This window comes from Gorilla gorilla, chromosome 13 (genome assembly GCF_029281585.2).
Source record: "Gorilla gorilla gorilla isolate KB3781 chromosome 13, NHGRI_mGorGor1-v2.1_pri, whole genome shotgun sequence".
NCBI lineage: Eukaryota > Metazoa > Chordata > Mammalia > Primates > Hominidae > Gorilla > Gorilla gorilla.
In genome coordinates, this window is record NC_073237.2 from 86,204,427 (window position 1) to 86,225,886 (window position 21,460).

Sequence of the window (21,460 nt, forward strand, 5' to 3'; positions counted from 1 at the left end):
CTCACTTGGTGATTTTGTCCATTCAACACAGGTTTTTGGAGTCCCTGGCAGGGGCTTGGCAGATGCTATGATGTATTGGTCCAGGGAATCGGCTTCCACCTGCAGCCCCAAAGCTCTTTCTTGCTGGCATCCCCATCCATGAGGGCTGGCTGCAGGTCAAGGTGGGGTGCTGCACCCTACACCATCACTCAGAGATCCACGGCCCTTCCATCAGGTGGCCCTGCCATCCTCCCAGGCCCTGGGTTTCTCAGTTGGATTCTGTGAATCCAGGAGGTGAATGAGGAGAAAAACAGCATGGAGGATCCCATGGGAGGCTTCAGGGCCAAGCCTGAGTAAGATGCGCGTCACTTCTGCTCACAATCAATTTCCCAGAGCTTTCTCAGGACCGCCCCCCCCCCCCCCCCCCGCCCCCAGCCACCCACGAGGCTGGGAAATGTGGTCTCCAGGGCTGGAGGGACACGTGACATCATCCCGGCCACACGTGGGGAAGGTTAGACCCGCCTCTTGGCCATAGGTGGCTGATGATCTAGTGAGCAGGATGCGTCCACACCCTTGCTGGTGACACCGCCTATGGAGGGGTATGGGCCCTGACAACAACAGCCTCATTTTCCAGTTCCTAGGTCAAGATAACAACTGTTTCCAATGTAAACATTCTTAAATAATTCTAAAATTAATTCTCACTTGGTTATACATGTAAGGTATTTTCTCCCAAGTGGTGCTGCACAGCAACAGTCATACCTGGAGAGCTTCCTGGGGAGTGGCTGGCAGAGTTGCTGTGTGGTGGGGTTGGGCTGGGACACTTGAGCTGAGCAGCCAGCCAGGGCTCCGTGCCGTGTCCCCTGCGTTTCCACAGGAAGGACTGTAGGAGTGTGGGCTTGCCAAGGTTACGAGGTGATAGGACATTTTCACAATGGAGCTCTTTCTTATATACAATGTCCCTAGTGCAGCTTTCAAAAAATAGGATGAAAACTCATTTCTTTTTTTTCTGAGGCCGAGTTTCACTCTTGTTGCCCAGGCTGGAGTGCAATGGCGCCATCTTGGCTCACTGCAATCTCTGCCTCCCAGGTTCAAGTGATTCTCCTGTCTCAGCCTCCCGAGTAGCTGAGATTACAGGCATGCACCACCACGCCCGGCTAATTTTATATTTTTAGTAGAGACGGGGTTTCTCCATGTTGGTCAGGCTGGTCTCAAACTCCCAAACTCAGGTGATCTGCCCACCTCAGCCTCCCAAAGTGCTGGAATTACAGGAGTGAGCCACCACCACGCCCAGCTAAAACTCATTTTTAGTGAAAAAATAATATTGCATCAAGTCAGGACTACTCTCATTGGAAGTCTGGGACTTCAGGTCTCCATATGACCAGGGAAGGGGAAGAGGAGATAGGGCCCTTTCCTGGGAGAGGGTCTAGCTCAGGAAGTCTGTGTCAGATCTGAGGAAAGGCTTGGGGGGATGAGGAAGAGCAGCAGGCATGGGTTGTGCAGACCCAACAGGCTACTAAGAATGGAAGCAAATTCTCATCAGGCCATGAGGGCAAGGGCAGAAACCGAAGCGTCCTCTGTCGTCACCACGTCTCCCAGGGAGGATGAGTTCTGGCTGCTTTGATACCAACAGAATTTAGGAATCAGAGATTCTTTTATGCTTTACAGAAGGTCTAGGGAAGTTTTTATTAACTGAAAATCAGTAATTTATCCAACATGGTAGATAATAAAAAATATGGGCAGAATAAAGTGCAAGAGTAGCACAAAAACATTTTTTTGAATCAATAAAATGTTAATAATTGCAAATAAGCTATTTTGCTTCATAATCAATGGAAAATACTGAGAAATGTTAGAAATATTCATTTATTAGCTATCGCAAATCTAGAGGATTTTATTTCATTTGGAAGATATTCATACCTGTTACACAGAAGTACAAAGGACCCTTTGGGATGCTTTGTGGCCTCGAGAACTTTTCTGTAACTCATTGGCCTTGAAATCTGTCCTAAGATCATGCACACTCTTTGCAAGATCCTGGTCAGTTTTCGTTTGGGGCTGATGTCTGCCATTAGTTAAAAATCCAACTCTTGATTCTCTACCCTCAAAGCCTTCCCTTGGGTTTCCAGCTCTTAGAGCAGCACAGAGGGCTTTGCTTGAGTGACAGTTCCTGTTGTTTTCCTGTTCAACAGTTCCTCCATTCCCTCGTGTACCCAAGTAACCAATGATGGTTTAGCAGCGAATGAGCAAAACACAAACCAAGCAAGACAAAATACGGTCCTGTTGACATAGTGGCGCTGTAATTATTATTTATCCTTCCTGCGCCCCCAGGTTATGATGACGCTGGAAGAGGGACCAGGAGCTGTGTCTCAGATTACCATTGCTCCAGGAGCCGGTCGCTGAAATGACAGACAGGACGGACATAGCAGAACAGTGGTGGACAACCATTGACAGAGAATCATAAGTAGTTCCATTGCCATAGAGTCCCTCAGGAAATAAAGTCCTATCTATGCCTGAATGCACGAGGCTATATAGATATCCAGCTGTTTCATGATGAATTCAAAGAGCCAACATATTTCTGGAGAAATGGCTCCCCAGCTGGAGATGGCCGAGCAAGTCTCTGGGAGCAGTGGCGTCTGAGGTTGGGGAAGCTCACCATGGGGGTCTGTCATGGGTTTGAGAGTGGGGAGCACATGCCTGAATGACTTGGGGCAGTGGATTGGGAGGGGGTACTATTGACAAGGTAATGATGACCATGCTTTACTGGTCACTTTTATCACTGAGGCAGTAACAACAAGGCTCTGAGGCTGCTGGGTCATCTGGAGTTGGGTAATAGTGCAACATGTATTGATTTTGGATTAGCCAGGATTCAGGTTAAGGAGTGTTTTGTTTCTTCCCCAAAGCAGCTTTCTCTATGCTTACAAAACAAAAATAACATGAAACTCCCAGTTCTGCAGCTTCGTCGGATGCTGTCTCACTGTGCTTTAGGGGTGCACCTGGCCTGTCTCCTGCCAGCCTCACCACCATCAGCATTCCCACCCGCGGGTGTCCATAGGCCCCATTCCTGCTCCTGCCCTGGTGTCCCTAAGCAGCAGACCTTTCAGGTCCCAGGATCCCCTGCTTGCCTCTGACCTAATGTAGAAATTCTGGCTGAAATGGAGGGTATGGGGAGTGCCTTTTCTACTACACTTGTTACTTGGTCCCCAGAGCTGCCAGACATTTTCATGGAGAATGTTGCTGTTGCTCTGGACCCCTGCTCATCCTCCCTGCAGAGGTCGGGAGCTGTAGCCTCTTTTTGACATCTCTCTCCTCCAGGTACTTGCTACAAAATCCCTTCTCCTTTCCGCCAGGCAATAAACAAAACCAAACCCTACTCAGGGACGCCTGCTCACTCCTTCCTTCATTGGCCAGAGTGGAAATCCCGGTTTGGTTTCAGCTGAGACCTGTTACAAATATATGCATAACTCTTCATAAATGACCACGTATTGCACATTTATCTCAGTCTGTCATCATGATAACTCGATACGAATGTTTTTATTTTTGTTCTAAACCCTCTTACTTTCTAACATAGCTGAGAATTCGAAGGTGCAGGGAAGACAAGCTCAGGATCACACATCCATGGTCTTATCAAGCAGGCGTGGTCTGCATACATTTCACGAACTTTTTCCTTTCTAATTTTTATAAATTGACCATGAACAGTTCTTTAAATAAGTCTTATATGAAGAAAATATCGATTTCATGGACAAGGCAGTCTTTTTTTTTTTTTGAGATGGTGTTTGGCTCTTGTCGCCCAGGCTGGAGTGCAATGGCGCAGGTCTTGGCTCACCGCAACCTCTGCTTCCTGGGTTCAAGCGATTCTCCCGCCTCAGCTTCCCGAGTAGCTGGGATTACAGGCATGCACCACCACGCCTGGCTAATTTTGTATTTTTAGTAGAGACGGGGTTTCTCCATGTTGGTCAAGCTGGTCTCAAACTCCTGACCTCAGGTGATCCACCCGCCTCAGCCTCCCAAAGTGCTGGGATTATAGGAGTAAGCCACCATGCCCGGCCAAGACAAGGCAGTCTTATGTAAAGAGTATGCCTACTTTGTGAAGGCATTTTTGTTCCTGTCCCTTTTGTCCGTCATCATTGTCCCATAAAGGACAGAGCACTGAGCCTTCAGATTGGGCAAGTTGTCAGTGCCTTTGACCAAAATCAGTACATGTTTGTATTTAGGAAGGGTCTTTTGAGGCTTATCAGAGGAATGAAGTTTGAATTTTTGAAATGGCAGAAGGCAGTTTCCATACTGGCTGACCCCATCCCTGCCTCTTACCTCTCCATTCTAGATGTGGATCAGAGGCTGTTGAGATATTTGGACATGAGGCTGTATTTCTTCTTTCTACTGCTCCCAGAAGCCCAGATGACAATCCTCTATTTCTTAAAGTCTTATGACAGCTTGCCCGTATGACAAGGGCCAATGCCCAGGCCTTTGCTTGGTGCTAAAAATCCATTTCTAACCAGGGAGGCCGATTTGTCTTTGTTTTTAATCCACTCTCAACATGCACCAATAAGGTCTTAGGCCCATTCATTCACTCAACAAACACTGAGTGCCTATTGAATGCCAGGGATGTCGCAGACACTGGGGTTGCAGCTGTGTCCCTATGCAGACACATCAGTGTGCTTGTGGGTCTTAAAGTCTGTGGAAAGGATATATTAGAAGCAGGCTGGGTGTGGTGGTTCACCCTTGTAATACCAGCACTTTGGGAGGCCGAGGTGGGCGGATCACAAGGTCAGGAGATCGAGACCATCCTGGCCAACATGGCGAAACTCCGCCTCTACTAAAATAAAAAAAAAAAATTAGCCTGGCATGGTGGCAGACACCTGTAGTCCCAGCTAATCAGGAGGCTGAGGCAGGGGAATCACTTGAATCTGGGAGGCGGAGGTTTCAGTGAGCCGAGATCACACCACTGCACTCCAGCCTAGGCGACAGAGCGAGACTCTGTCTCAAAAAAAAAAAAAAAAAGAAGCAATAGCATCAGCAACAACTGTTCTATTTTAGTATGTATTAAGACGGACATGACCGATGAGCTGAGCCACATCCTAACAGGGACATGATGGAGTGGGAGTCTGCTGTTGTTGACTGAATCAGCGAAGGCCTCGCTGAGGAAGGGCCATCAAAATTGAGATGTCAATTGTGGGAGAAATCCTCTAAGCAGAAAGAACAGCAAATACACGAATCCTTGGTGGTGAAGCAGTGGGTGCCATTGAGAACCAAAAAGTCCAGGGTGGAAGGAGGGAAGTGCCAGAAATGGTACCAGTGGAGGGTGAAGGGCAGGGGAGTGGCTCCAACATGAAGGGACTTACGGGCCATGAAAAGGAGCTTGGGTTTTAGTTAAGATAAAGAAAAAGCCATTGCTGGATTTCAGGTAGGGATGACCAGATCCTCATCCCGGGAAATGAAACCAGTGTTCTCCCAGTTCTTCAGGCCTGGAACCTAGACTCCTCCCTCTCTCTGCAATCTTCTTATCTGCCCAACACACACACACACACACACACACACACACACAGAAATACACCCGCATCACCATTGCTCTTCTCCAGCAGCCATTTCCCTTGAAATAGTGAAATTTCTTAATTGTTCTCTCTCCTTTCTACTCTCTGTTCCTCAATCAATTCTCCACCGGACAGCTAGTGATTGTCTTAAAATGCAAATCAGAGCCCAATATGGTGGCTCACAACTATAATCCCAGCTACCAGGGAAGCTAAATGTGGGAAGATTGCTTGAGGCCAGAAGTTAGAGACCAGCCTGGGCAACATGGTGAGACCCTGTCTGTAAAAATAAATAAATAAACAAACAAACACACACAAATCAGATCAGGTCATCCCTACCTGAAACAGGGTTGGCAATGAAAATCAAGAGATCTGATATGGATATCCTGTTATTTATTGATGCATTAAAGAAAAAAAAAACACCCAAAATGTAGTGGCTTAAAACAGCAAAAACTCTGGATTGGCTAGGCAGAGCTGGGCGGTTCCTCAGCTGGTCCTAATGGGCTCTCTGATGGGGCTGGTCCTGATGGGGAGTTGCTGGTAACAGTGGATGGGACACCTGGCATGGCTTTAGACCATATCTGGTACATTTGTGGGGACAGCTGGAGGCTGAGCATGGATGGGATGGGGGAATTAGGCCTTTCTCTGTCCATGGAGTCTCAGAGCCTCTCCACATGGCCTCTCCAGGAGGGCAGTTAGACTTCTCACCTGTCAGCTCAGGCCTCCCACAGGGCCAAGGCAGCAGCGCCAGCTTCACTCCCACATTGCTGGTCAAAGCCAGTCCCAGGTCCAGCCAGATTCAATGAGGGTGGAGCAGCACAGGACATGACATCAGCTGTCATGGTTCACTGGGGACCACCTTTGTAGGCTGGTGATGAAGTTTCTGTGCAGATGTCAGGTTGACACTTAAGCCAGGAGCAGGAGCCTGTGGAGAAGCTTGGGCGGTAGATGTTCATTTAGAGCTTGTTGGTGCATATATGGTATTTTAAGCCATAGGAATAAATGCAGTCTTTAAGGAGAGTGGGTAAATGGGAAGGGGAACCCAGAACGAAGCTGCAAGAAACATGGTCACTTAGGGGCTTCGAGAGCTGAATGAGTTCAAGGAAGAGTTGGGCATCCTGCAGTGGATGTTGAGGGAGAAGGACCACTGTGGAAGGAGGAAAAATTGAGGGATCATAGGTAGTTAAAAGCCAAGAGAGGAAAGCCTTCAACAAGGAGGGTGTGGTTGATCATATGGCGTGCAGGGGAGGGTTGAATAAGATGAAGACAGAAGATCCCATGGACCTGGCAGCATGGGAGGTTTTGGGCAGGAGCCATCTTGGCAAGAGAGAGGACATGCAAATCCAGAGGACACAGGTGAAGACAGGGCAGCGCCAGGCCGGTGAGCCTTCTGAGAAGCTCGGCTGCAGGACAGCCCACGTGACATGCCCCAGGACCCCCCCTTGGTGACTGCAGGACGTCCTGAAGCTTCCTCAGTTGCTCCTATTTCCCCTGTCTCACTCTCCTTGTTATGCCTGTGTTGATAGATGTATATCTCAATAGAGGCACAGTCATATATATGTCACAGTCATATATATAAATCAAAATATTATATATACTACATATATATTATATATCCTATATATAATATGTGTGTGTTTTTGTATATGCCTCTCTATATAGTTAACTTAAACATTTAAATTTAACAGCTGGCTAGGTGCAGTGGCTCTCGCCTGTAATCCCAGCACTTTGGGAGGCTGAGATGGGCGGATCACCTGAGGTCAGGAGTTAAAGACCAGCCCTGCCAACATGGCGAAACCCCATCTCTACTAAAAAATAAAAATAAAAAATAAAAAAAATTAGCCCGACCTGGTGGTGCACGCCTGTAATCCCAGCTTCTTGGGAGGCTGTGGGAGGAGAATCACTTGAACCTGGGAAGCAGAGGTTGCAGTGAGCTGAGATTGTGCCACTGCACTCCAGTCTGGGCAACAGAGCAAGACTCTGTCTCAAAAAAAATTTTAACAGCTATATTGAAGTATAATTTACCACCATAACATGCACCTCTTTTAAGTGCAAATTCAAAGATTATTAGTAAATTTACCGAGTTGTTCACACATCACCGTAATCTAGCTTCAGTCCATTTCTGCCACCCCACCCCAAAAAGACCACTTATGCCTATTTGCAGGCAATCCCCACTTCTGCCCTTAGCCCCAGATGGTTATTCTTGACACTCACTTGACATTTGAGAAATGATGCCTTTACTGTCATTTATTTTGTCACAGACTGGCCTGAGTCCTTGGTACTGTCCCAGTCACCAGCTGACCTGGTATACCTGGGCTGTCAGCTTGCTCCAAAAAGCAGGTCAGCAGAGGGCTCAAGTCTTGTGCTGGCCTGGAGTGCTGGTGCTTGGTCGGGGAGGAGGGAGTAAGGAAAGGAAGGGCACAGTGACATGGGCCAGCCTGGATCACAGAGACCTGGATTCTATCTTTCCCACCTCCACAGCTCAATTATAAATATTTTAAAATGATCTAATTTCCCAATGAAGCAATTGAATGGTGGTTTTTCTATTCTTATTAACAAAATCTTTTCTTCAGGCAAAATTTTCTGCCCAATAATACAACAAATGCCAGCCTGGCTGCTCTGGCTGAATGGCTGCAGTTGGAGGCAACGGTGCTGGCAGATGCCCTGGGGGCTATCCAGAAGCCCCACTGGCTTAGCACTCTAAAGAGAAATAGCTCCCAGCAGAATAACTTCCATTCTGCCAATGTATTTTGCACTTCTGTAATTACGAAGGGCTTTGCCTCTCAGTCTGCATGTGGAGGTGGGAACTTCTCAGAATGCACATTCCCTCCATGTGTCTTTGCTCTTGTTCATCCCAAGCCTCCCCAGTTAACCTTTCTTGTGGCCTGCTGTGACAAGGTTTATATCACGAAGGCCTGGTGATGGTTAGTAGCCATCACTCATTGGGGCAGAGATGTTGCTTTCTGAAAATCAAGTCTAATATTGTGACAGTGTTTAGAGAACATAGGGTAACGGGTGATTAACATGTCTTGTTGACTGTCTTGGATGACTGATGTCTCCAGAGATCTTTTGACCAGTGGTAGTTCACAGTACTCACAGTTAAACACACACAGAGTGCCTGAAGTGCTGGCATTTGAGGGGATGATTAGGAGGGAGTCACCTGTTTTAGACATTAGAGAGGCAGCAGGGTGCACGTTCCTTTGTCCAACTTAAGAGTCAGGCTTGTATTCTCACCCAGAGAAACAGCATATTCATTGACTATGCCTCTGTCGATAGATGTGCATCTCAACAGAGGTACAGTCATCTATATATATATATATAGATGTAGCATACCTACATATATACATATATATATTATAGGTATGCTACATCTATAATATATAATATGTGTGTTTGTATATGTCTGTATATATTTAACTTAAAATTTTTTTTTTTTTGAGATGGAGTCTCAGTCTGTTGCCCAGGCTGGAGTGCAGTGGCGCGATCTTGGCTCACTGTAAGCTCCACCTCCTGGGTTCACGCCATTCTCCTGCCTCAGCCTCCCAAGTAGCTGGGACTACAGGAGCCTGCCAACACACGCTAATTTTTTGTACTTTTAGTGGAGATGGGGTTTCACCTCATTAGCCAGGATGGTCTCGATCTCCTGACCTCATGATCCACCCATCTCGGCCTCCCAAATTGCTGGGATTACAGGTGTGAGCCACCGCACCTGACATTTAACTTAAATTTTTAACAGCTATATTGAAATATAATTTACCTACCATAACATGCACCCATTATAAGTATAAATTCAAAGATTTTTGGTAAATTTCCAGGGTTGTTTACACATCTCCACAACCCAGTTTTAGTCCATTTCTGCCACCCCACCCCAAAAAGATCACTCCTGCCTATTTGCAGGTAATCTCCATTTCTACCCCTAGCCCCAGGCAACCACTAATTTACTTTCTGTCTCTATGGATTTTTTTTTTCTGGAAATTTCATACAATTGGAATTGAACAACATATATGACCTTTTGTGAGTGGCTTCTTTCATTGGGCATAATGTTTTCAAGGTTCATCTGTGTTGTAGCATGCGTTACTGTTTCACCCCTTTTTATGACTGAATAGCATTCCACTGAATGAATATATTAAATTTTGTTTATCCAGTTGTTTATTGTTGAGCAGTTTTGCTGATTTCACTTTCAGGCTACTGTAAAACGTGTGGCACTGTTCATCTGATATGTATGTTTCTACTTTGTGGCTCAGTTACTTATCTGTGGCTGCATTCCTCATTGCAGACTGTTAGACTATCTAAGTGCTGATGGCTAAACTGGAAATACCAGAACTCAGTCTTGTATTTGTTCTTTTGATCTTGGGGCTAGTTATTGCCATTCTCCCTGAAGATGTTTTGTATGTGCAGTCAAAGCTCCCCAAGAGAACAGCAACATGCAGTGCAATAGCCAGAAAATCATAGCTGATAGGTGAGTTAGAATGACTTTTTTAAAATGGAGAAATATGTATCTTTAAATTGTAGTAAAATAAACTTGGCATAAAATTTACCATGGTAACCATTTTCAGTGTACAGTTTTATGAAATTAATTACATTCCCATGGTTGTGTAATGCATCTCCAGAACTTTTTCATCTTGCAAAACTGAAATCCTATTCCCATTAAACAACTCCTATTTTCTCCTCCCTAAGCCCCTCAACTCAACCTTCCATCTCTATGAATTTGACTACTCTAGATACCTCATATAAGCAGAATCATATAGTATTTATCTTTTGTGATGGCTATTCCACTGAGCATGATGTCTTCCAGATTCACCTATGTTGTAGCATGCGTCAGAATTTCTTTCCTTTTTAAGGCTGAATAATACTCTGTTGTAAGTACAAAGGATCTTTAAAAAGTTTATTGTACATGCATATTATGAAAATACTATGTATGGATTTCAAAATTGTTTTTGTGACAAAATCAACTTGTGCTGACTTGTTGGGACATGTCTGAGCAGGGTCTAGTTTGAGGCACTAAGAAGGATGAGACATTGGTTTGGAAAGAGCACCCACCAGAGCCCCATGAATTCTGCTAAAATTGAAGCAAGAGCAAACGTTAAATTTAGAGTGAAGTTTACGTGGAAGAATGGTGAAATCACTGATGTTTTATAAAAAGTGTATGGGGACAATGCCCCAAAGAAATCAGCAGTTTACAAGAGGATAATTTGAAGAAGGGATGATATGAAGTTGAAGATGAAGCCCAAAGCGGCCGACCATCCACATCAATTTTCAAGAAAAAAAAATCATCTTGACTGTGCCTTAGTTGAAGAGGACTGAGGATTAGCAGCCAGAACAATAGCCAACACCACAGACAACTCAATTGGTTCAGCTTACACAATTTAGACTGAAAAATTAATGTTGAGCAAACTTCCCACTTGATGGGTGCCAAAATGATTGAACCCAGATCAGCAGCAGATAAGAGCCAAGCTCTCAATAGATTTTTTGAACAAATGGGATCAAGATCCTGAAGCGTTTCTTTGAAGAATTGTAACAGGACATGAAACACGGCTTTCCCAGTATGATCCTGAAGACAAACTACAGTTAAAGCAATGGCTATTGAGAAGTGGAGAGGTGGTCCAATCAGAGCAAAAGCAGGCTGGTTTAGAACAGAGTTCTTGGCAGTAGTTTTTTGGGGATGCTCAAGGCATTTTGCTCGCTGACTTTCTGGTGGGTCAAAGAACAATAACTTCTGCTTATTATGAGAGTGTTTTGGGAAAGTTAGCCAAAGCTTTAGCAGAAAAACACCTGGAAAAGCTATGCTGTGGGTTCTTCTCCATCATGGCAATGCTCCTGCTCACTCCTCTCATCAAACAAGGGCGATTTTGTCAGAGTTTCCATGGGAAATCATCAGGCATCCACCCCGCAGTCCTGATTTGGCTCTAATATGTTTTGGCTGCGTCCCCACCCAAATCTCATCTTGAATTGTAGCTCCCATAATCCCCATGTGTTGTGGGAGTGACCGGGTGGGAGACAATTGAATCATGGGGCTGGGTTTTCCCGTGCTGTTCTCATGAGAGTGAATAAGTCTCATGAGATCAGATGGTTTTATGAAGGGGAGTTCCCTGGCACATGCTCTCTTGCCCGCCGCTATGTAAGACAGGACTTTCTCCTCATTCGCCTTCCGCCATGATTGTGAGGCCTCCCCAGCCATGTGGAACTGTGAGTCCATTAAGTCTCTTTCCTTTATAAATTACCCTGTCTTGGGTATGTCTTTATTAGCAGCATGAGAGCAGACTAATGAAGACCACTTTTGACTTCTTTTGTTTCCTATTCTTTTTTTTTTTTTTTTTTTTTTTTTTTTTTTTTTTTGAGACGGAGTCTCGCTGTCGCCCAGGCTGGAGTGCAGTGGCTCGATCTCGGCTCACTGTAGGCTCCGCCCCCGGGGGTTCACGCCATTCTCCTGCCTCAGCCTCCCGCGCAGCTGGGACTACAGGCGCCCGCCACCTCGCCCAGCTAATTTTTTGTATTTTTAGTAGAGACGGGGTTTCACCGTGTTAGCCAGGATGGTCTCGATCTCCTGACCTCGTGATCCGCCCGCCTCGGCCTCCGAAAGTGCTGGGATTACAGACACGAGCCACCGCGCCCGGCCTCCTATTCTTTTTTTTTTTTGAGACGGAGTCTCGCTCTTTCGCCCAGGCCAGACTGCAGTGGTGCTATCTCGGCTCACTGCAAGCTCCGCCTCCCGGGTTCATGCCATTCTCCTGCCTCAGCCTCCGGAGTAGCTGGGACTACAGGCGCCCGCCACCGCTCCCGGCTAATTTTTTGTATTTTTAGTAGAGATGGGGTTTCACCGTGTTAGCCAAGATGGTCTCGATCTCCTGACCTCGTGATCCACCCGCCTCAGCCTCCCAAAGTGCTGGGATTACAGGCGTGAGCCACCGCGCCCGGCCTGTTTCCTATTCTTAAAACACCTATAAAGGGCACTCATTTTTCTTCAGTTAATAATATAAAAAAGACTGCATTGACATGGTTACATTTCTAGGACCCTCAGTTCCTTAGGAATGAACTAAATCACTTACAAAAGTGTCTTGACATTGATGGAGCTTATATTGAGAAATGAAGTTCATATTTTTAATTTGTATCTTCTAATTCTATTTTTTTCATGAACATTTTGCAGTCCCTTTGTATACATCACATTTTGTTTAACCATTCATTCCTCAACAGACATGTGGGCTGCTTCCACCTTTTGGTTATTGTGAATAATACTGCTATAAATCTTGGTGTACAACGTCTGCTTGAGTCCCTGCTTTCACTTCTTTTGAGTATATACCAAGAAATGGGATTGCTGGTCATATGGTAATTCTATTTTTAATTCTTTGAGGAACTGGGTTAGGACAGATTTTAAGTGAGCCTTCAATTTTCAATTGTATTCTTCTTCTTACTGTTTCCTTCTTATAGTGAGTGTTTATTACTACAGGTATTCAAATTTAATCCTTAGGGGGGCAAGGGTTATTTTGACTACTCTTTATATATTGAATAGAAATTTTGGCAGCAATGATTGGGGTGACAAATAACTAGGGGAGCCTGATATTCTTTATTTTCCCAACAGTAATGCATTAAGAAATTTCCTTCTTTTGGGGTTAAGGAAACATCAGATTCTCAGGAATTGTTCCCCAAATGTCTGCCCCGCACAGCGTATGCCAGGGAGCAATCACACTTGGGCTCTGGCCTCAGTGGCTCTGAAAACCTTTTAGATCCTTAAGCCCAGCACACAGGGAAGTATATCAGGTAACTTACTGTTTTCTAATGGAGATTGTTATGAAAGGACATGGATTATTGTCAGACACTCTTCCCAGCGGTAAAAATTTGGCAGGATGCTTAGGCACAAGTCCTCCAAAACTGAGGCTGGGATGGGGGAATTACAAGAGGAAGATGTCACTAAATCTCCAGCAGTTCCCGTTAGCTAACCAGAATGATTTTTTGAAATGCTCCAGTAAAGGAAGTGAAAGTAGCTGGTAGCATCCTCTTAAGCTTTGATGGTGGGTGGCAAGGAGTCCAAGGAGCACATTGGCTGTAGCTGCAGCAGGTAAGGGTGACCAGCCCAGGGCTTTGCAGTGGCTGGCTGCCCATGATCCCTGACTGCACCCGCGGAGGCTGACATTCTGTGACATGTCCAGAGTGTGGCTTCCATTTGGGGCCATCTGTGTCCAGGGCACCTGGCAGGGAGGCCACTTGTGCTGTGTTAATGAGCAGGGCAGCAATACTGCTGTTGGCAGCCCCTCTCCTGGGGTGGCTGTGAGAATAAAGGGAGTGAGGTGTGTCAGATACCTGGCAAGGTGCCTAGGACACCAAATAATCGCAGGCATGATAATTCTCTTGTGTGTGAAAGTGTCCAGGCAGCTGAACGTGGTGGGCTGGGTGGGAGGGGTCCGGGTGTTCTTTGCGATGACAACTTGACCTCTCTTATCTGTGGTGGGCAATTTGGAAACCTTTGGTAAGTCCAAATGGGACCAGTACCATGGGAAAGGGTGTGTGCCAGGCTTGTTTACAGCAGGCTTTGCCTTCCTGTGCTGGCTGCTGGGCCTGAGGGTGGTTCCAGTGTATGTCTGTGAGTGAGTATCTACATATGTGTGCATGTGTGCATGCTTTTGCATGTGTGGCACTTGTGTGTTAATGTGTCTATGTGTGTATATGGTATGCATTCATTTACCTGCATGCATACTTGTGTATGTGCATACACATGTGTGTGTCTCAGTCAGGGCTGGCCGAGTATCAGAGACTGCAAGCCTACCAGGTCCCTGGACACAGCATCTGCAGTCCTGTTGGTGGGTCCCTGGGGTGATGGCAGGTTGAGGACAGGGAGTAGGGCATGTGAAGGTCAGGCTGAGGGTGGAAGATGGGGCTACACGCTGCTGAGGCAAGGTGTTCGGGACCTAGCCTTGCTCTGGGACCTTCCAATGCTGAGTGGGGGCTGGGAGAATGCAGGATGCCAGGGCCAGAGGGGAACAGAGTCAGGCCTGCTGTACCTCGCTGGATCCATGGACTGTCACTCAGGGATTCTGGATCCAAGGCCAGAAAGCCTAGATTTGACAGTCTCAAGGCACCAACCTCCATATTCCACTTCAGTGGGAGGCAGTGCCAAGGCCTGCACCATCCTCTTTAGTAAACAAACAGGTACATGTGGAGGAGCATCACAGCCTCGAGTACCGTACCTTCAAACAGTCCAATTATCCCTCCCCCACATTCATCCACAGGTGACTGCACCATGATCACCTTGTTTTCAGAGACCCCAAAATCTTATTTAAATTCTAAAACCATCACTGAACTTTGATATTAGAGATCCCTGCCCATGTTTTTTGATCATCCGTGACATTCAAGAATAAGAGTACCAAAGAGCTCTTGGGGTCATTAAGTGGCCTGTGCTGTCATGGGGTTTCTCATTCTCTAATTTCAGGTGGGAGTGGGGAAGGTGGTGGGTGAGAAAGACACCTTTCAAAAAAGACTTAAAATGAATGATCATAAGTCCACCACCCAGATAGTTCTGGGGGGAACAAACTGTGATCCAGGGGCAAGGGTAGAAGGCCTGGATCCAGGCAATTAGGATAAGTGGGAGCCCTCACTAGTGCGCAAACCCTTGCCAAGGGTAACTACTTTTCACAGTTTCTTATAATTCACAGTTCAGTCCTCCTGGTGGTCATTCCCTCCTCCTTCAAAGTCTCTCTCACTTCCTGGCCCTCCACTTTCCTGTTCTCTGCGCTCCTTGGAGCCATCTTCTGTTTCCTTTGCTGGGATTTCTTGATCCCTTTCCTGCACCTGTGCCCAAAACAAGTGTGGGGACTTTTGCTTTCTCCTCACTTTGGGTGAGCAAGGGGAGGTCTGGTCATGCCCGGCTCTGGAGGAAGGCAGCTGGGTTCTAGGTGCAGAGGCACCAACCCCTCGTTTAGGATATTCCTCCTGAAGATGACTCAGTGCCCTCCGTGGCCTTTGTTCATGTCCTGTGCTGCTGAATCCTTCAGGTGGTGAGTGGAGCCCATTTCTGCATCCTTGAATCCCGAATGTGACTGGCCCAGACCGAGGTGAAGTCCTGCCTCTTCTAGGCTAGGCCTTAGGAGGTTTTGGCAGGTCAAGTCTATACCTCTAGGGTCCTGCCCTACTGGAGGCAGTAACCACTTGGACGAGAAAAGAGACATGCCACCCAAGAACCAGAGGCAAAGTCCAGACAACCTTGAATCCTCCAGTCGGGCTGAGCAGCCCTAGCCGGTGCCACGTGAATCAGAAACACCTGTCTAACCAAGCCCCGTGTGCTTTTCTGAGACACAGCATGGAGAGCCAAGAGATTGCTGCTACTTTAAGTGGCTCCATCTTGGGGTGGCTTGTTATGCAGGAGCAAGCAACTGAAACAACAGCACGGAGAATCCACATCCAGCCATTCGGTCACTTGATTCCTACGAGCTATGACCCACCAGTGCAAGCCGCCCATTGTACAAGAGGCCGGCCACAGCCACAGGGCCCTGACAAAAGGGCGCATCATCACGTCCCTTAGTGCTGACATCAGTGAAACAAAATTCGTACTCTGTCAACCTCTGCTCTTCAAAGCAACCAAAGACAAGTTCTGAAAAGTGAAACATCTCAAAAATATGATGAGGTCACTGCTCAGCATATTCTGTTTAGTCCAAGTTAGAGGCAAAAACATTCAGGGGACTGTGCAGGGCATAGTATATAATGCCCCTCAACAACCCACTTTAATTACTGCTATCCCCAGTTTACAGATAAGAAAACTGAGACTTAGGTCAACTAAATTGTGCTCAAGCTTACACGGCTGGGAAGAGTTGGAAGAGGAAACTACTCAAATTTCTAGCTCTAGACATCCAGCTTACTTATTACTGCTCATACATTAAGGGCCCTCTCAGTTAATACAAATAGTCTTATTTAAAATAACTGTTTATTCTATGACATTAAATTTTTCTCTAAACTTATTCAAGCATCAAAGAGTAGATTTCTTCTTGGCTTAATCCTGGTGGCCTGAGGAATTCTGCTTTATTATGAGTAAGTTCCTTCTCTTAATGTGCTAAAGCGTTTCCATGCTGAAGGGGGCAGGACTAATGATGCTGTAATCTCAGCCTTGTAGGGCAGAGATTCATTCCATGGGCTACTAATTATGTACAGTATCACTCCCTAGCCTATGGGAGTGATTCTAACATGATAAGCATTATAGAAAACGTATTTGGATCTTAGTTCTGGGAGTCCCTGTGAGATTCCTTAAGGAGGAATGGCTTGGTTTATTGGGAAAAGACATCCTTTTCAAAGGAACATTCAGCTTGAGGGGCACACATAGGACATCTGATAGCGGAGGGCCTCATGCCCTTCTGTGGCCACATTCTGCAGCCGGCCCAGCCCTGTTGCTCGGTCTGGAGATATAAGTCCTCACCAAATACCTCAAATCCTGGTTCTCTAGCTGCTTCCACTCCCAGCGAGGACTACCCAAACATCATACTGGAATCCCCTTGTGTGCCATGCTTCCAGCCCTTGTCTCCTTCCTAACATGGACTGCTCTGGTTATTTGGAGAACTTTCATTCTGATTTTGCCTATAAATTTCCATGTTTAAAAGACATGGGTGGGTAGATAAGATGGTTCAGTAGTCTCAGTTGCTTTTCCTTTTCTGGATGTTGTGGGTATCCAAACTGGCTGGGTTGAGCAATCGTAGGCATAGCATTATTGAAATTTGTGCTCAAATTTTTACTAGGTTTAAAAAACATAGTCATGCAGGGCCCTGTCTCGCCCGACGTGGGGGTTACAAGGAAGCCTTGGGTGAGTCCATGGCAGGCCTAGATGAGAGGCTGCAGAGGGGAGTGGGCGATGTTGCAGCCTCTAGACTGTGGCTTTATGACAAAGGGAAGTCAAGTTTCAAGATTCCAGGCATGAAAGCAGGGGTACAGCAGGGTGGGGGTGAAATCTTGTGGTGGCTTGCTATTTGCCAGAAACACAAGTGCCTTTGGTAAAGGGCTTCCCAGGGGTGGGCAGAGTCCCAGGTGTGTGACCAGAAGAAAACTCCCACTTACAATGTGGAGCACGGTGTTGGCAAGATTGTTCCATTGGAACCAAAGAATCAAGGCTGAACCCCATTGGATCTACTGGGAAAGTGTGGAGTCAGGACTCCCACCCGATTCTCTTCTGGTCACCCTGGAATCCAGTCCAGGGAATCCTGCTCTGGAGGCCCCTCCAGCTCTTGCAGATCAGTCACTCCTCATTCCTAGCACCCCCGGGGCCTGGACCAGCGTCCTTCCTTAAGGGGCAGTCTTCCACCTGGCCCTCTGCTCCCACAAGGAAGCTGCCGCAGGTCCCCCAAACTGCCAGCTTCCACACAGAGGGTGCAGCCAGGTCCCAGAGGGACTTCCCCCACCCAGTATCTGAATTCCAATGAACACCAGCAACCCAGTCTGAGATGCTCACTGGGGCCAATGAAGCCAGTTGCACGAATGCAGTCATGAAATGGTCTGGGGAAGAGGCAAGCAACATGAGCCCTGGGTTCACAGCTCACTGCAGCCTCAAGCTCCTGGGCTCAAGTCATCCTCCCATTTCAGTACATGGGACTACAGGCATGTACTGCCATGCCCAGCTAATTTTTAATGCAACTTTTTTTGGTAGAAATGGGGTCTCACTATGTTGCCCAGGGTGGTCTCAAACTCCTAGCCTCAAGCAATCCTCCTGTGCTGAGATTATAGGTATAAACCATCACAGCTGGCCCTGACTTTTCTTAACCTCTTTCACCTTCTGTCTGGTCATGAGTACGAGAATAATAGCAGTGCCTTCTCAAGGGTGCTAAAAGCTAGAGCATGTTTCCCAGGGGTGCCCTCCTGGAAGGGTATCATGATGCTTACGGTCTGGCTCACAAGGAGGCATCTTTCAGGCTGAGACTGCCAACTGTTCTTTCTTCCCTTCTCTCCCACCTGGTACTGGATCCGACTGAGAAGCCAGTCCCTTGCACGGACTGCAACTCCTTCCTGTCACCATCATTGTCTGGGACTTGTGATCTCAGGGGAGTCAAGCTGCTCGTGAGCTGCTCCTTTGCAATGCATGAGACTGATCTGCCTCCCTGCTCCCCAGGAGCTATGCTCAAGGATATCCCAGCTCCCAGAGCTGTCCCCAAGTTGCTGGAAACAGCCCACAACCACAGCCTGCATGGGACCTGCACCACCATGCCAGGCAGCATGGCGGCTTTGGTAGTCAGGTACTCACTCGGAAACAATGTCCTTCAGACACGGGGATTTCTGAAACCGATCCAATCATAAGGCTGCATTTGAAAGGAGCAGAGGAGTTGCAGGTCTCTTGTAGCTCTTCAAGGTCATGTGGTCTGCCTCTACTTGGAGTCCAGAGACCCGATTCTCCCTCTGTGCATAGGACTCAGTCCCCAGGACTGTGTCTCTGCATTAATGTGTGTGTGTGTGTGTGTGTGTGTGTAGGTAGTTGTAAGGTCAGCCTCACTCCCTACTAGAAATCTGCTGACCCCTGCGCACAGACAGCAGCCATCACTCGGCTGGCACAATGTGCAGGAAAGGGCTGGTGATGAGACCCCGCAGCTCAACCTGGGCTGAGGGTAGGCTGCAGCTTCCCCAGGACACAGGCTGTTGCTGAGTCCTGGCTTTCCTCTTAGGAAACCATAGGTGTGAGGTTGACTCCTCAGGGAATAAGCCAATATCAAGTGGAGAAGCGAGGATGTGTGGCCAACCAGCTGGTGATTCTGTGGGGCAATGGGGCAGATGGGGGAGCTGGACCCTGCACCCACACGTGCAGTTTCCAGAACTTATGTGGCACCAGCACTTGCATGGAGAGGGGATTTCTGTGCAATGGAATGAGCCAAAGTTGAGTCCCAGAGCCCCAGAGTTCTTGCTCTCCAAGTACTTTGAAAAGGAACCAAACATCCGGAAACTATGAAAAATTACAAATGGTCCAAGTGCGGGGTGCGATTTTGGGCAACCGATGCCCAGGAGATGGGTTTGACACACGGGACTTGCAGAAAAAGAATCCACCCTGGTGAGCCCCTTGGCCTGCGGTGCCCAACATAGGTGGTCATCATCACAGCGGGCCCCTGTTCTGTTTTCCACGTTGCAATCAAGCTCTGGAGAACGCATGGAGGGCTTACCCTGGTGATGGAGAGGAACAGAACGCTCACAACCTTGACTGCATGATGAGAGACAGGAGCAGGGCAGGGAGAAGAGAGCCAGGGGCTGTCTCCTCAATTCCTGGAGTGGGAGTAAGGGGATGCTGGAAGAAAAACCCAGATAAGGGAATTTAAATATAGTGTTTACTTTAAAAAGAACAAAAATAACAAAGCCACTAATACTTAAGAATAAGAGCCACAAGCTCATTTTCTCTTGTAATCCAGCCTGGTTGTCTCCTTCCCACCTTCAGCTGTCAGCTCACTCTCCATCAGGGACTCTGTTTCAATGTCTCCTCATCCCTCATGGCAGCCTACCTAAGTTCCATGTCAGCTGTTTATTAGTTGACGGTTTGCCGCGGGCCTGGCTCCTCCAGAATGCAGAGACGTCAGCTCCTTTTTTGAGAGCCTTTTCCAGAGCTTGGACAGTGCCTGGTTCCTAGCTGGTGTATTCCATGCTCTTCCCTATGACTTCTTTGTGTCTGTCTTGTGCTTGTGTCTGCAGCTGCGTCTTTCTCCATTTACCTCCACTAGGATGTGTTCACTGTATTCAATGAGGCTTGCGCCCCACACACCAGCCTGGCCCCCTTCTGCCTGGGGTGTTCTCAGCTGGCATATCCCCTGACCTAATGAGCTCCTTCTAGCTTGCCCGTCTTAGCATAGGCATCACTGCTTCTGAAGTGGGGATGTCTTTGATCCTGGCAGGGCAGGCAGACCTCTTAGTTGTGCTGTGACATCCTAGAGTGCCATGCATGGTGGGGGGACTTCAGAACAGATGCATGGGCCCCACCCCTGGGTTTCTGGGCCAGGTGCAGCTAGACAAGTTGGGCATGCTCTCTGCAGGGCCACCCAGCTCGGGCTGCCCTTCTGCATCGCAGCGCAAGAGAGAGAGCAGCTTTGCCAGAGAGCAGAAGGAGCCTGAGTTTTCACACTGAATGGTCATACCATGGATGTCTATTTTCCTGGGAGTTGCTGGGATTGCCAGCTCTGGGCCCTGGGCGTGTTGGGGACATTAAGGGCTCTGAGGTTCCATCTCCAGCTACTCGGAGAGGGTTCTTTGTGTCATTCATCAGGCAGCTTGCTTATCTTATCCCTCTTTTAGCAATTGTCATACTACATTAAAGTTAGTTTGCTGGTCTCTCTATTAGCCTGGATGGTTTTGCGGTTCCGGACTCTGTTTTATTGACCATTATGTCTCCAGCACCTCAAAAAGCTTTCTGTGATTGGAGTCTTTGAATGAGGCTGTGAGTGGATGACGAGCCTCTGAACCGATGCGGGCGGGAGGGGGCTGCTGGCCAACTCACTCACCGGGCCGCCTTTACTGTCTGTTTACTGTCTGTTTACTTTAAATGAATGCCTTGGTGGTCTGAAAACCTTCCTAAGTGCCAAATGAGAGCATCTCAAAGCTGGCAGAGCCCCTGGGTGTTATCAGGGTGGAGAATCACGTTCCTTTCATTCTCTGATGGGAGCGTGCATGTGTGCGCATATGCCCATCACCCTCCACTGGCTTCACTCATGATCGCAGATAAGGGGAAAACACTTACCTCGGACTTTGGATTGAAACCAGATCAGGAGGCTTAGTCACCCCAAACACAACCTCAGAAAGCATGAAGTTAATATGAAACATCGGCCTGTGTAACGTAGCAAAACCTCCCCTGTGAATGAGTTTTAAACTTTTTTTTTTTTTTTTTAACATCCTGAATGTTTTTGAGCACATGCTGCTGCCTTCTTAGCTCTTTGTTGGGTGGGTGGTAGAACCAAGGCAACAGGGGGACTGTTGATTTGAGCACAGCAGAAGCGGGCTCTGAATGGCCTCCTGCTTATTGCCATGAAAGCTTC